This window comes from Odocoileus virginianus, chromosome 33 (assembly GCF_023699985.2).
Source record: "Odocoileus virginianus isolate 20LAN1187 ecotype Illinois chromosome 33, Ovbor_1.2, whole genome shotgun sequence".
Taxonomy (NCBI): domain Eukaryota; kingdom Metazoa; phylum Chordata; class Mammalia; order Artiodactyla; family Cervidae; genus Odocoileus; species Odocoileus virginianus.
Window position 1 is genome coordinate 40,225,464 of NC_069706.1, and position 15,589 is coordinate 40,241,052.

At 47.7% G+C, this 15,589-nt stretch overlaps 1 protein-coding gene across 2 annotated transcripts in view; it reads right to left on the reverse strand.

Moving 5' to 3' along the window:
• Positions 1-7,911, reverse strand: part of SUN1 (Sad1 and UNC84 domain containing 1) — a 43,644-nt gene extending 35,733 nt beyond the window's left edge. The window contains exon 1 of one of the 2 annotated variants that reach the window (XM_070460626.1): positions 7,837-7,911. The gene's annotated coding sequence lies outside the window, so the exon portion shown is untranslated. Of the gene's footprint in view, positions 1-7,290; positions 7,379-7,836 lie in introns of those variants that run through there. The other variant, XM_070460619.1, reaches the window with a different exon arrangement.
• Between the last annotated feature and the right edge of the window lie 7,678 nt (positions 7,912-15,589).

Genomic DNA, 15,589 nt, shown 5'->3' on the forward strand with positions numbered 1-15,589 from the left:
TACTCTACTTTAAAATAATCACTTTGCTCAGACTTAATCCTGTTAAAACTACATAACATATAGATTAAAAATATTAGTTATATTTGTCTACAGATTAGAAGCAAATATAAACTGGCTTAGAAATGATTGTTTTCCAAAGATCCTATTCAATGTAATGACTTCCACAACATAATAAACAGGAATTGGCATTACCTACCTGTTTTCATTTTAAGGAAGCAAAACATTGCTAGTTTATGGAAAACTATGATTTACACTTGTAAAGAGTCAGACATGACTGAGCAACTTTACTTACTGAAAAAATAACCTCGTTATTTAAAACAGCGAATCAGAAACAAATGAGTATAACCTAAAAATATATGAAAGATCTTTACAGAATATTTGTTTTATATATATACTTGAATATATTTTTAAAACTTCAAGAAAAATACTACACTAAATTTAATTGTAAATTACAGAGAATGAGACTACCCTGTCTGGGACTGTTCAACATTTTTTTTTAAAAGAGTAGGTTTGCTAAATGGGACAAGAATTTGAAAAAGAACAGATACATGTGTATGTATAACTGAACCACTTTGCTGCACACCTGAAATTAACACAACACTGTTAATCAACTATATTCCAGTACAGAATAGAAAGGTTTTTTAAAAATAAGGAGTAGGTTTTGGTCTTATAATGTGAACAATTAATCCAGTAACTATTATTTTCAAAAAGAAAAAGAAGGCCGGTCTTCATCTGTGAAGCGGCGTGAGGTGGCCTGACCTAGGGTTGTTGCTCAGTGGTGGGAGCCTGGCCCTCGCGCTGCGGCAAGACTCAGCCAGTCACCACCCCCCGCCTGCCCAGCTCGAGGGTGAGAACACCCAACAGGAGTCAGGTATTAGCAGCAGCAACTCTGTACTGACAGCTTCCAGCCAAGATCTGAGGTTTCTTTTTTCAGAAATGATGAAATAGGAAAAGAGGCAGGCTAGAGAGCTTTGTTTACATAATAGAGGCGTTTTCAGGGAAATAACTCCTACATGAAGATGCATTATCACCTGCTTACGCGCTCCAAAAGGTTTTAATAAAACCTGTGTTTCCTCTCACAGGGAGATCTGCCTCAGTGTTTCAGCAAAGGCAAATTACTTACTTTCTGCCTATTATTGTAAAGGGTTTTTCTTTTTAGAAGACAGAAAACATGACCCCACAGTTCTCAGACCCAGAGTGCACTGAGTTTCCTTCCAGTGGTGCGGTCAGAAGAGCTGCGCCCGGCACCTCCCCTGCTAAGAGTTCGGTGACAGCAAGGGATGGAGGGTCTTCTGGGGCAACGCCGGGTGGTGGTTTGGGGCCCCCACACCCCGCAGGCTCCTCGGGACACTAGAGGAAACTCTGACAGGCGAAAGCCCTCTGTCTCATCCCACGGGAGGCTTGTCTCTTTCTCACTGTCGCACAGGAGTCAGGTCGCACATGCCTGGGCTGGCCCCCATCTGTTTCTGAATAAACGTGTGTGACAGGCCCAGGGGTCGGCCCTCCCCTGCACTCAGCACTCCTCTGGAAGGCCTTCCTAACCCAGAGCCTGGGAACAGGCTGTCATGGATTCTGCTGCCCACGCAGATCTGACCTCTGTACTCCCCACTATTTTTAACTCATCTAATCCATCTGTCGCTCCTTTGTATACCTGAGGCAGGCATCTGATTCTACTTCTGCACGTCACCCACTGAATTCAAGGGGAGCAAACCCCCCCAGAACAGCGGCGCCCTCCCTTGGGCCAGTCCCCCACCCCCCATCTCTCGCTGGCTTCCTGGGAGCGAGCACCCCTAATTTCCCTCTATCCAGTCTTGCCTCCTCAAGCCAGAAAACTGCCAGAATGGTCCTAAGAGAGATTCAACCATCTCCCTCCCTTCAGATCCCATGGCTTCTCAGCACCCACGAATGAGACCCCTGTCCGGGGCCCCATCTCCCACCACCACATCACAGCTTCACCAAGAGTCGGGCCCAGGCAGCCCTCTCCCTCTGCTCCATTTACCTACAGCTCTGATGCCCTTCTCTTGTCTGGGACGCCCTCCTGATCCTGATTCCCACTCCCTTGGTCTCCTGCCACCCCAACTGCTCCCAGGTAACTTCTATGCACCTTCCGGCTCTAGCTGAAAGACCACCTCCAGGAAGCATCCAACTTATGTGCCAATTTTAGAGGTCCTTGGTGTTTAACCACATAACAGAACTGTGGTATCTGTTGATTAATGAGTCTTTCTCTGCAACTAGACCGTGAACTCTCTGAGGGCAGGAGCTAACCCTGACCTGCAGAACCAATGACTATCACACAGGTGCCTAGAGAAATGGGAGAAGTCGTCGTTATCACATCGCTTTGCCTTTAACCTGAAAATACTCCTGGTTCCCCTCATCCCTCTCTTGGCACCCCCACCCCGTGTTGGATGAACTCCTAAAGAGCAGTAAGGGCTCTACACACCTGGTCCCCAAACTCCTTCTCCTAATTAACCTGAAGCACTTCATGTGTTTCCTCATCTAATCAGAACTGTGGTGTCTGCTGCTTCATTTCCAACTATAACTGGGAACAACCAGAAACAATAATTATAAGATTTTGCTGCTACTATAAAGAAAACACTTAATCCACACCATTTTGAGATCACCGTTTTTAATGCTCTGTCCTCCTGCATGTGAAGCACAGGGCTAAAAGTGACTGTTCACCAGTATTAACAGGGTTTGTACCATAAACAGCAAGTAAAGGAATCTTTAAATGGATGTTTTTCATATTTTAGATAAGGCTCCCATCTTCCAATAACATTAAAGATCAAACAAAGAAAACAGAATGACTAAGAGCAAAGCAACTAAGCAAAGCACTCTTGTTTTGAAGCTGTGTGTGCCCTGGGGAACCCCTCATGCCACCCTGGAAACCACTGATCTAGACTTAATTACTCTCACACGACTCAAGTCTTGGCCCTGCAGCTCTACTCTGCAAAAATATCTAAAACCATCTGTCCCAAGGTTCTTACTCCCTAAACTAAAATTCAGTCAATAATGGTTCACCGAGTGCCCCTATGCCACTAAATGAGGAACACAGCATTCAACTAACACGCAGGATTACAAATACAGCTCAAACTGCAAAACTGACTAACGAGTCACACAGGTCACTTAACAAAGCAGCGAATTACAGCACTGATTACAATGAACAGCAAGTTATAAACAGCAACACTGTGGTCTACACTTTTTCTTTGTCCATCCTAAATTTATTTTGGCCCAAAGGAAGTAAAGTTTCAAATGGAGCCGGTCTAGTCTCTTCTATCTGGACATCAAGTGGGCTAAGCTGTCCAAAATAGCAATGAGTTCCCAATTTAGGAAGAAAGGGAGGAAGCAAGTGCAGGTGTTTTCAGTCAACAAGATAATGCTGCAACCCTCCTGCAGGAACCACAGAGCACAACTACCCTCCAAAATATTCACAGCAACATCACGTGTGCTTGACTGAATTACTGTTTTGTTTCCACTGCCCTGCAAACCCCAATGTGGGTGCTCAAGTTTTGGATGTGTTCAGGACCACTTAGTTTGAGCCAACGTGGGCCCCATGAAATACCCTGCAGTTCTCTGGGTTATCACCTCTCCTTGAAATACAGCGGTACGGACAGGTGTTGCAATGCTGAGGCCGGCTTCATCCCGCCACCACTGCTACCAAAAGTGCCCGGCATTTACTGAACAGGAGAAAAAACAATAGGAAGAAACTTGGAAACAAGAAAACAAATGGATGAATGAAAACTGACACAGGCCAGAAAAAGCGGAATCATAAGCTTGCAATGAGGAACACTGAGAAATAACCCAGTTTTCATCATGGACCCCCCAAAGTCTTAAGATGGTGACACCTGTAAACACTTGGAAGTAAGGACGTGGAACGGAATCAAAATACAGGACCAGGACGAATCAAACCATGAAAGTCTGTTTAAGAAGCAACTAGGCAAAACCATGTGATCATCTCAACTGGTGCAGGAAAAGCATCTGTCAAAATCCAACAGTTCTTCGTGACAAAAGCATTGAACAAACTAGGAAAAGAGAACTTCCTCAATCTGACAAGGGGATTTACTAAAACTCACAGCTAACACCACACTCTATGGTGAAAGGCTGAAAACTTTCCCCTGAAATCAGAAACAAAACAAGGACATCACTTTTACCACTGCTATTCAAGATTGTACTGCATCTAGTCAGAGCAATTAGGCAAGAAAAAAAAAAAAGATGGCATCCAAATTAGAAAGCAAAAACTAGGACGTCCCCGGTGGTCCAGCGGCTAAGACTCAGCTCCCAATGCAGAGGACCTGGGCTTGAGTTCTGGTCGGGGAACTAGATTCCATAAGCTGCAACTAAGACCCGGTGCGGCCAAAATTAATAAATACATAAATTTAAAAAAAAAAGAAAGCAAAAACTAAAACTGCCTCTATTCACAGATGGCATTATAGAAAATCTAAAAGAATTCACAAAAAACTATTAAAACTAATAAACTGAGCCAAGTTAAAATTGCACAATACAAGATCAAGACACAAAAATAAGTTATATTTCTATTTACTACCAATAAACAATCTAAAAGCAAAATTAAGAAAACAACTGCTCTTAAAGTAGCAACAAAAAGAATAACAAACTTAGCCAGAGGTTGTGAGTTTGTTTCTCACCTGGAGCACCAAAAAAAAAAACCACAACAACAAACTTAGTTGAATAAGCTTAAGAAAGTGTAAGACTGGTACACTAAAAATGATAAAATATTGCTGAAAGAAATTAAAGACATAAATGAACAGAAAGAGAGCCCCATTCATATGCTGGAAGACAACATTGTTAACCAGACAATATTCCCCCCTAAGTAAGCATAGATTCAATGTACTCTCAAAATCACAAAGGCCTTTTTTGGTAAATATGGTAAAGCTTACACTTAAATTCATATGAATTGCAATGAATCCCAAACAGCCAAAAACAATGTTGAAAAAGAACAAATTTGGAGAACTCACACTTTCCAATTCCAAAACTTACTTCAAAACAGTATTCCCGTCATAATGACAGACATATAAACTAACAGGACAGAATTAACAGTCCAGAAATAAACTCATACATTTATGGTCAACTGATGTTCTATGAGGGTGCCAAAACTAGTCAACAGGGAAAGAACAGTCTCTTCAACAAGTGGTGCTGGGACATCTGGACATCTACAAGTGAAGCTGGACCCTTACCTCACCTCATATACAAAAACTGACTCAAAATGAATTAAAGGCCTACATTTATGAGCTAAAACTATAAAACTCTTAGATTAAAAACATAGAGATTTACCTCCATGACCTTGGATTTGTCAAGTCTCTTAGATAAGACACTGAAAGCATGAGCAAGAAAGGAGAAAATAAATGTGGCTTCATCAAAATTAAAAATTTTGTGCATCAAAGGACACTATCAACAGAGTGAAGAGACAACCCAAAGAACGGAAGAAAGTATACACAAATCATGTGTCTGAAAGGGTCTAGTATTCAGGAGATGTAAAGAACTCTTACAACTCAACAGAAAGGCAAATAACCCAATCACAAAATGGACAAAGGACCAGAATGGACATTTTCCGAAGGAAGATATATAAAAGGCGAACAAATACATAAGAAGATGATCAGCATCACCAGTTACTGTGGAAATGCAAACCAAAATCAAACTGACACGCCACCCCCCAAGTTCTAGGACGGCCATGATAAAACAAGATGGAAAAGAAGCGCTGGAGGGGACGCAGAGAGACCGGGACCCTCACACACTGCTGATGGGAGTGTAACATGGTGCAGCCACTGCGGAACACAGTTCGGTGGCTCCTCTACAAATCAAATACAGTTACCATGTGACCCGGCAATTCCACGCCCAGTTACTGATACATACCCCAAGAATGAAAACAGGTGCTCAAACAAAAACTTGTACACAAATGTTCACAGCAACACTATTCGTAATGGACAAAAAGTGAAACAACTCAAATGCCCACTAACAGATGAATGGATAAGCAACTGATATATTTGTACAATGGAATATTATTCAGTTGCAAAGAGGAATCCAAGTTCTGACACACTCTACAACATGCATAAACCTTAAAAACATTCTGCTATGTGAAAGAAGTCAACACAAAAGGTCACAGGCTGTAACAATCCATTTGTATTAAAAAAAACAAAATCCAGAACAGACACATTCATAGAAACAGAAAAAACCTTAGCAGCTGCCAGAGGCCAGGAGCAGTGGACAATGAGGAGTGACTCCTAATGGGTACCAGGCTTTCATCTAGAGTGATAAAAAAGTTCTACAACTAGGCAGTGGTGATGGTTGCAGAGCCCTGTGAACAAACTCCATGCCAAGGAACTGTACAGGTTAAAACATAAATTTTTTTTCCATTTATTTTTATTAGTTGGAGGCTAATTACTTTACATCATTGCAGTGGTTTTTGTCACACATTGAAATGAATTAGCCATGGATTTACATGTATTCCCCATCCCTAAAACATAAATTTTATGAGGTGTTTTTTACAACTCAAAAAAGAAGAAAAGCAGTTAGCTACTCAGCATGGATCCCCTTCCTGCCTCCCCCTAGAAAGACTGGAGCATAAAACCAAGGGCTCTCTAGACCCGAAAGTAAGAGGGGCAGTCGAGTTATAGAATGCCTTCCGGCAACGGGGGATAAGAGAGCATTTCCTCGCTAATTTGTGAAGCCCACAGCCACAGTCTTCCACCATACTTTTAAAATGAGGCAGGAGATTGGGAAGCCCTTCTCTGGACCTCTAGAAAGTCCAGTCAAACGACCCAAGGGCAGCGACACTGAGTATGGCTCAAGGAAACCCAAACCGTCCTCTCAGCCAACAGTGGCAGGACCAGCGCGGGTGCAGAGCTCCCCAAGGGCTGGGCAGGGTCCCACTCTCAGATACCCCGATGTTCAGAACAGGCGGACTCAAGCAAGCCAAAACTTAGGCCACGGACGAAGAATGAGACGCAGGGCATTCAGAAACAACATGACACAAAATTTTAGAGGAAAAAACAGTAACGATCAACAAACCCCTGGGAAATGTTAAAATCCGAAGGCCAAAACAAAACGCTCAACAAATGAATTAGGAGATTAAAGAAATCTAGAAAGTCAAACAAGAAGACAACGGTGGAAAATAGAGATAAAGATGACAAATCAAGAGGTCCAATGCCCAAATACAGTAGCATTTCCAAACACACAGGGGGTAAAAAAAGGAAAAGAAAAAAAACTATCAAAGCAAATAAATCGAGAAAATTAAAATTCTCCAGAACTTCCCAGTCACCCCGCGTTTCCAGACTTAACTCTGAAGTGTCCGAGGAAACGGATGAAAACACACCCGGACGGCTCACGTTTCGGAGCCGCAAGGGCGGGGCGAGGGAACGGGTCGGGCTCTGAGGACCCGGCGCGGTGCCGGGCACCAGGCCTGGCCGGCCCGACGTCGGCCCCCGCCTGCAGCGGCGGGCACGCGCGACCCCGGGCCGGGCGCGCGAGCCGGAGGCAGGCGGGAGGCGCGGCGCCCGGCGGGAGGCGGGCGGCGGACCGCGGAGCGGGAGGCGGGCGCTGAATAAGCGCCGCGTGGGGCGCGGGGCGCTCGGTCAACAGAGGGGACGCGGCCTGAGGAGAAGCAGCCTGAGGGGGTGGGGTCCGACCAGGGTCCGGCGGTGCCGCGCACGTCCCGCGGGCGAGGACGACCGTCTGAGGAGGGGGCGCGGGGGCCGCGGAGAGGCTGCGGCCGTTGGCGGCCTCGCCGGGGCCCGCGGCCGCCCCTGCCCCCGCCGCCCGGAGGGGCGCCTGGGCCCCGGGCCCACCGCGCCCGGCCCTCCCGCCCCGAGCCCCGCCACAGCTCACCTGCCTCTCGCCGCGCTCGCCGCCGCCGCCGCCGCCGCCGCCGCCGCCTGAGGCCTTGTCTGCACCGCCCAGGCCCGGGAGACCGTGCCCTGCCAGCCAATCGCGCGCCGTGCCGGGGAGCAACGCGGACGCCCACCAATCGCGGGCGCGCCTCTGGAAGCTCCTCGGCCAATACAGAGGCGGCCTCCCGAGGGGCCCACCCAATCGACAATGGAGGCCGAGCCGCGGGCGGGGAGGTGGGCGGGCCCCCGAGGCGGCGCGCGCGGGGACGGGCGGGGCGAGAGGGCTCCGAGGAGGCGCGCAGGGTTTTCGTGCCGAGCGGGACCTCGGGCGCGGGAGGACGTACGTTTCGACTCCGAGCAACCAGGCCGCCCTCCCTGCGACCCCCGTCCCCGCGCCTCGTGGCTGTCCCTGCGTCCCCGGCCCCGACACCCCGTACCCGTGCGGCCTCCGAGCTCCGCCCGCGTCCCTAGGCGTCGCAGGTGCGCTCCTCCGAGGCGGGAGGTGGCGGAGCCGGGCTCTCAAGCCACTGCTCCGGGGCCTGCGGAAGACACGTGCGCCTTCCACGCCTGCAGCCTTCTCCACCCACGGATAACAACAGGCCACTCTCCGGTGGGGTGTTGCGCTGTTTGATCCCGACCTTTATTATCTCTTTGAGTTTCAGAACCGATTTGCCAGGTAGATAAAGAAGCTATTATGATCCTACTTTACAAAAGAGGAAACGCGGCTCCAGCAGGTTAGCGGGCAGGTGAGGGTGAGAAGACTGCCAAACTGGCCTCTCACGGAAACACTTCCAGCGCGGCAAAGAAAAAACCAGTTGCAAGGGCTATTTTAAATGAGAACGTATTTATTACAATAATGGCAGTGGACTAATGCAGTGTTAGCTGGCTGTCCTTGTAGGGTTTATTAAGAGAAAGGATGGCCTTTTTCTCCTCTTATTTTTCTAACTCAGCACAGGGGCTGTGTCTTTAGGTGAGCTCGCAGGAAGTCACAGATGCCTTTTTATAAGCAGGGTAGGTGGTCAACAGGAGCAGTGCAGAGAGAGGAGAGAAGGGTGTGTTTTTTGTGTTGTGTTTTGTTTTGTTTTGTTTTTTTGTCTGACTCTTTGTGACCCCACAGACTGTACGCCACCAGGCTCCTCTGTCCATGTGATTCTCCAGGCAAGAGTACTGGAGTGGATTGCTATCTCCTCCAGGGAATCTTCCTGACACAGGGATCAAACCCTTGTCTCCAGCTTGGCAGAGGGATTCTTTACCACTGAGCCACCAGGGAAACCCAATATTTTGGATATGTTGGTTAAATAAAACATCTGTTGTTCAGTTACTCTGTTGTGTCCGACTCTTTGGGACCCCATGGTCTGTAGCACACCAGGCTTCCCTGTCCTTCATTATCTCCTGGAGTTTTCTCAAACTCATGTCCATCGAGTCAATGATACCATCCAACCATCTCATTCTCCGTCATAATATCAAATGAATTTCATCTGTTTCTCTGAGATTTTAATGCAGCTTGTAGAAGATGCAAGGTTTCATAGGTGACACGCATGGTGTCCCTAGTGGACAGTGGTGTGGACGTTGGGGGGACACTTCTGGATAAGGATTCCACATGGAAGGCAGGTCACAGAGTCCATCGTTTTCCTTCCAATAATTACAAAACGACTGAGGCCAATTTACAAGAAGTAAAAATATTTCACCAGCAACAACAGACCAGGAAGGATGCAAACCCACATGCCATAAGACCAGAGGAGGGGAAGAGGTCCTGGTGGGGCTCTGGAACCCCCAGTACGTAATGAAAGGGAGCTCGCAAAATCCTTAGGGTCCTGACAGGTAAGCCCCCACCCGCCAGGTCTGAGGGAGAGCAGCAGGCCCGGTTGGGAGAGGCACGGAAACCTCTGAGAGTAGAAGGCCCTGCTTCCCATCCTGGGCCCCGCCCCTACTGTCCTCAGCCTCGGTGCTCACCATTCAGACCTCCAGGCTGGGGAGCAGGGAGTGCCGCGTAGGGGTAGGGGACGCGAAAATGTTCCTAGCTGAAAACGATGGAAACACTCCCCAGTGAAAGAGTAAGCAAGCGGCCCCCAAGGGCGGAAGGAGCGCTGACAGCCGCTACCTCAGGCCCCGGTGATGGGGAAACGCAGGACTCCTCAGTCCCTGCCTCCTCCACCTGGTGGTGGTGGGCTGTGGAACCAGGGACAGATGCCTGGTGGAAGGAGGCTGAAACGGGGGACAGAGCCCCTGGTGCCAACTCAGGCACACACCTGGAGGTCTTCCCTGGAGGGACTGTGTCCGCCCTGACGGCTTTTCTAGTCTGTGCTTCAGCTCGTTGGTGTCAGCCTGTGGGTGTGAGTGAGTCCAGCTTGCACTGCAGCTGCCCCGCGACCTCCAGCACAGCCACAGACTCCTGCAGAGCAGCCAGCCCTGCCGAGGCCCAAGCGGGAAGAGACTTTGCCGGCACTGTCGGGGGCCATGGGAGTCCTCCCGTCTCGCTGTGCTGGCCGCGTCTCCCCTGCTTTCCGCCTTCCCCTGCAGGCCTCTTACTCCAAGAAGTCTTCCCCGCTCACCCCACCCACCTGTGTCTCCAGCGTGCCCACCCGGACAGCTGCTTGGGTGCTTACTCCCAGTCTCCCTTCTCATTGGGACTGCAATAATTTAACATGTGTTTACTGGATATCTACTGTGTGTCCCATATTTAGTAGGGGCTGGGATCCACCACTGAAAATCAAATTTGCTTGCCCACCTGACACCTGTATTCCAGGGGGAAGAGCCATGTGTAATACGTGTGTTTGAGCATGTGTCCTATGCTCACAGAGCAAGAATTCACAATTCAAAAAAGCAAAGGAACCAGAGATCAAATTGCCAACATCCATTGGATCATCAAAAAAGCAAGAGAATTCCAGAAAAACATCTACTTCTGCTTTATTGATTACGCCAAAGCCTTTGACTGTGTGGATCACAACAAAATCTGGAAAATTCTTCAAGAGATGGGACTACCAGGACACCTTACCTGCCTCCTGAGAAATCTGTCTGCAGGTTAGGAAGCAACAGTTAGAATTGTACATGGAACAACAGACTGGTTCCAAATCGGGAAAGGAGTACGTCAAGGCTGTGTATTGTCACCTTGCTTATTTAACTTATATGCAGAGTGCATCGTGAGAAATGCTGGGCTGGATGAAGCACAAGCTGGAACCAAGATTGCTGGGAGAAATGTCAATAACCTCAGATATGCAGATGACACCACCCTTATGGCAGAAAGCGAAGAAGAACTAAAGAGCTTCTTGATGAAAGTGAAAGAGGAGAGTGAAAAAGTTGGCTTAAAACTCAACATTCAGAAAACTAAGATCATGGCATCTGGTCCCATCACTTCATGGCAAATAGATGGGGAAACAATGGAAACAGTGACAGACTTTATTTTTTTGAGCTCCAAAATCATTGTAGATGTTGACTGTAGCCATGAAATTAAAAGTTCCTCAGAAGAGAAGCTACAACCAACCTAGACAGCATATTAAAAAGCAGAGACATTACTTTGCCAACAAAGGTCCATCTAGTCAAAGCTATGGTTTTTCCAGAAGTCACATATGGATATAAGAGTTGGACCATAAAGAAAGCTGAGCACCAAAGAATTGACACTTTTGAACTGTGGTGTTGGAGAAGACGCTTGAGAGTCTCTTGGACTGCAAGGAGATCCAAACAGTCCATCCTAAAGGAAATCTGTCCTGAATATTCATTGGAAGGACTGATGCTGAAGCTGAAACTCCAATACTTTGACCACCTGATGCGAAGAACTGATTCCTTTGATGCTGGGAAAGATTGAAGGCAGGAGGAGAAAGGGACGACAGAGGATGAGATGGTTGGATGGCATCACCAACTCGATGGACATGAGTTCGAACAAGCTCTGAGAGTTGGTGATGGACAGGGAAACCTGGCATGCTTAAGTCCATGGGGTCGCAGGTTTGGACATGACTGAGTGACTGAACAGAACTGAACTGAACTGAAAAAAGCAAAACAGGTGGAAACACTGATTTCTAGATGGGGGGTGGGGTGGGGAATGTTTCAGTCAGTGTAAGAGGATCACAATGAGGGAAGTTGACCTGGAACCTTTATTTATTTTTGGCTGTGCTGGGCCTTCATTTCTATGAGGGCTTTTCTCTAGTTGCGGTGTGAGGGCTTCTTACTGTGGCTTCCCTCGTTGCAGAGCACAGGCTTCAGTAGTTGCAGCTTCCGCTCCAGAGCAGAGGCTCAGTGGTTGTGGCGCTTGGGCTCAGTTGCATGTGGGAGCTTCCTGGATCAGGGGTTGAACTCGGGTCTCCTGCGCTGTCAGGCAGATTCTTTACCACTAAGCCACCAGGGAAGGCCCTGATGTCTTACAGTTAAATTAAGGGAGGGAAGAAACAGCTCCAAGAACAAAGCCAGTTCTCCTTGAAAAAGAAAACAGTGCTCACACTGTCATATCTGTGCAAAGACCAGGGTGTGAAATGTGCTCAGGAAATTATAAGCTGTTAACTGAAAAAGGTAGCTTCTCTGATTCCATGTGTGGGTAGACACACACACACACACACACACACACACACAGGGCACAGAAAAATGTTGCCAGTGATTCTATCCAAGTAGGGGCATCGTAGATTGTTTTCCTTTTCTTACTTGAGTTTACCTGTATTTTGCACAAAGTACTGAGAAATTTTTAGAAATTTTAAAAGTTTCTAAATGGTAACATTTCTAAATGTTAAACTATGGAAAAAGTACAGACTTGTACTGTACGTTAGGGTAATGACTTGTACTTTAATGACTCCATTATCCTACATTAACAACTGTGAATATTTTGCCATCCTTCCTCATTGAAATTTTATTTTTAAAGAAAAAATTTTAAAAGAAGTAAAACTAGATTCCAGATGAGTGACAACCTGAGAAGGAACACTACGACATGGAAAGAGACTGAAGGAAGCTGTTTACCGGCGGGGGGGTGGGGGGCAGCATTTCTTAAACCTCCAAAGCACAAACCTTATGGCGAAACATTGATGGGTCTGACTCCATCAAAGTGAAAGACGTCTGTTCAGCAAAAGATACTGTGAACAAGTAATCAGACAGATAACAGGTCAGAAGATATCTGCTGTCTTTAAAATAGACCAGGATGACTGGTTAGAATATACAAGAACCTCCTGCAACTCAACAAAGAAAAGAGAAAGGCAACAGGAAAATGGGCAGAAACGGAAATGTAAGTGCATGACAAGAACATGAAGAGTTGCTTTGACTCCTTAGTAACCAGCGAAATGCAGATTCAGGTAACTGCACAAAACTCTACCCCCATCACATGGCAACAATCAGAATGGACAACGGCAAGTACCGGCAGGCATGCGGAGGGCCCAAGCGAGCTCAGGGGAGGGTCCCTGGAGCAGTCAGAGTCACAGAGACAGGAAGGAGGAGGCTGGGCACCTGGGACTGAGGGAGGGGGGTGGGGTTACTATTTAATGGAGACGGGGTCTCAGTTTGGGAAGGCGAGAAAGTTCTGTCCATCACCACGGACAGTGGTGATGGTTGCACAACAGCGTGAATATTCTAGACACCTCTGAACTGGACACTGAGAAGTGGTTGAGATGGCAAATGTTATGTGAACTTTGGTACAATTTTGTGGATCTGGAAAGCAGCCTTGTCAAGGTACTTCCCATGGCAGAAATCCTCCCACTGACTATAAAATTCATCTGCTTGGGGGCTTTGACCTTCCTGAAGGGGAAGGCCAGCTTGAAAATAGCACCCCGGGAAGCCGGAGGGGCAAGAATGAAGGCCACTCCAAGCGTGGGCACAGTCGTCAGGTGTCCAAGTGTCCAGGCATCCAGGCTTGGGTGACCAGGCATCAAGGTGCTGGGAGGTTTCAGCTTCCCAAGGGTCTCTCCTGCACCCTCTGCAGCCCCCACCCCCCCTCTACCCCTTGTACCTGGCCCCTGGAAACCACTAGCCTGCCCTCTTTTTCTAAAATTTCATCATTTCAAAAATGTTTAAATGGTATCCTACGGTGTGTCACCTTTTGAGGTTGGCTCTTTAAGCCCGGCAAAATTCCCTGGAGATTCACCCAAGTTCGTGTGTTTATCAGTATCTGTATCCTTTTTAATGTAAAGGAGGCTGCACACACAGCAGGACTAATCAATGGGCGAAAACGTGAGTCCCCCTGTCCTGGTGAGCAGGAGGCCTTCCCTCTTGTCCCTCCCTAACAACACTTATCTGGACTCTGAGGATGCCCTTCTTTCTTGCAGCAGGAAACCGGATACAGATGAACATACACTTCACGCTGAGCAGCAGTTCTGTTCTTCTGAAGCCATGACACCCCGACTCCCAGCCTCACTCACGTGACGACGACATCCCTGTAGCACCAGGGTTAGGACTTGTGGAGGGCTGTTCCCAGTCTCAGAAAGCGCCCACCTGCCTGGTAGCTGCAGGCATGTGCTGGTGACTGGCTGTTTAGCATCAGGCCCTTTGCATATGTGAGTTTATCACACATGTTCCCATGTCCAAATGTCCATTCTTCAACACCCTTAGTGTACTGGAAGTCATTGTAAGGTGAACCTCTCCTTCCCGGGGGCGTGGTTGTAGAGCACAGAGGGGACTGGGATGGGAAACCACAGCAGAATCTTTTGAGCGCTGCAGCAATTCTATTGTCATACAGTGTTTGTTCCTGAGTCATTGTCAGCAGCTACAAAGAACGTCGCACAGCCAGGTGCAGCCAGTTCATCCACTTGTGGTCTCTTAAAGATCCTTCAAAGGCTGGAGAAAAGCATATAAAGCTCTGTCTTCGGGCAGGCTGTCTCTCTGTTCTCATCCCTGATGAATTTCCAGACCAGAGGCATTCCTGTCTGCACTGAGAGAGAAGCTTCGACGGCAGACCAGCATGCGAACGTCTTTTCTCTGAACGCAACAAGGACACGTTTCTTGAGGGGAGTATCTAAGAGGCTTCTGCTTCCATTTCTGTGAAGTCAGAAATCTCCTTGTTACTGCACATTCTGAGGAAAGTGAAAGGTGACCCAACCTTCACTATGAAAACCTAGTATCAGGTCAGCACGGCTCACCTTTATTCGCAGGGTTGTGTACACGGGCTTGAAGGGCATTTAGCAGCTATGATCTGTTTGTTTCCTTGGTAGGAAGATCACTGACTGATGGAGTTTGCTGGAATCTACCTTTGCACTGGCAACAAACACGTAGATGGAAAGCACAGTTGAGTCTGTCTGTGGACAAGATATCAACAGTCTTTATTCTGTGTATTCTGCAGTCTTGTTAAACTCTTCCCAGACATCAAGAGGATGATCTGGGACCTCCCTGGTGGTCCAGTGGTTAAGAATCTGCCTTCCAATGCTGGGGATGCCGGGGATGCCAGTTTGACCCCTGGTGAGGGAACTAAGACCTTATGTGCCGCGGGGCAACTAGAGAGATGCCTGTGCACCACATGAAGAGCCTGCACAGCACTTCTAAGACCCGATGCAGACAAAAAGGAACAAGTAAAGATTTAGAAAACAAAAAATACCTTTAAATAAAACAGGGCTTCCCTGGTAACCTAGTGGTTAAGAATCTGCCTTACAATGCAAGGGACACTGGTTCGATCCCTGGCCTGGGAAGATCCCACATGCCACGGAGCCACTAAGCCCCTGTACCATGATGGAGCCCACGTGCCTACAGCCTGTCTCCACCACAAGAGAAGCCCCCGCAATGAGAAATCCATGCACCGCAACAGCCTCCACTTGCCAGAACCAGAGAAAAGCCAGTGCAGCAATGAAGACCTA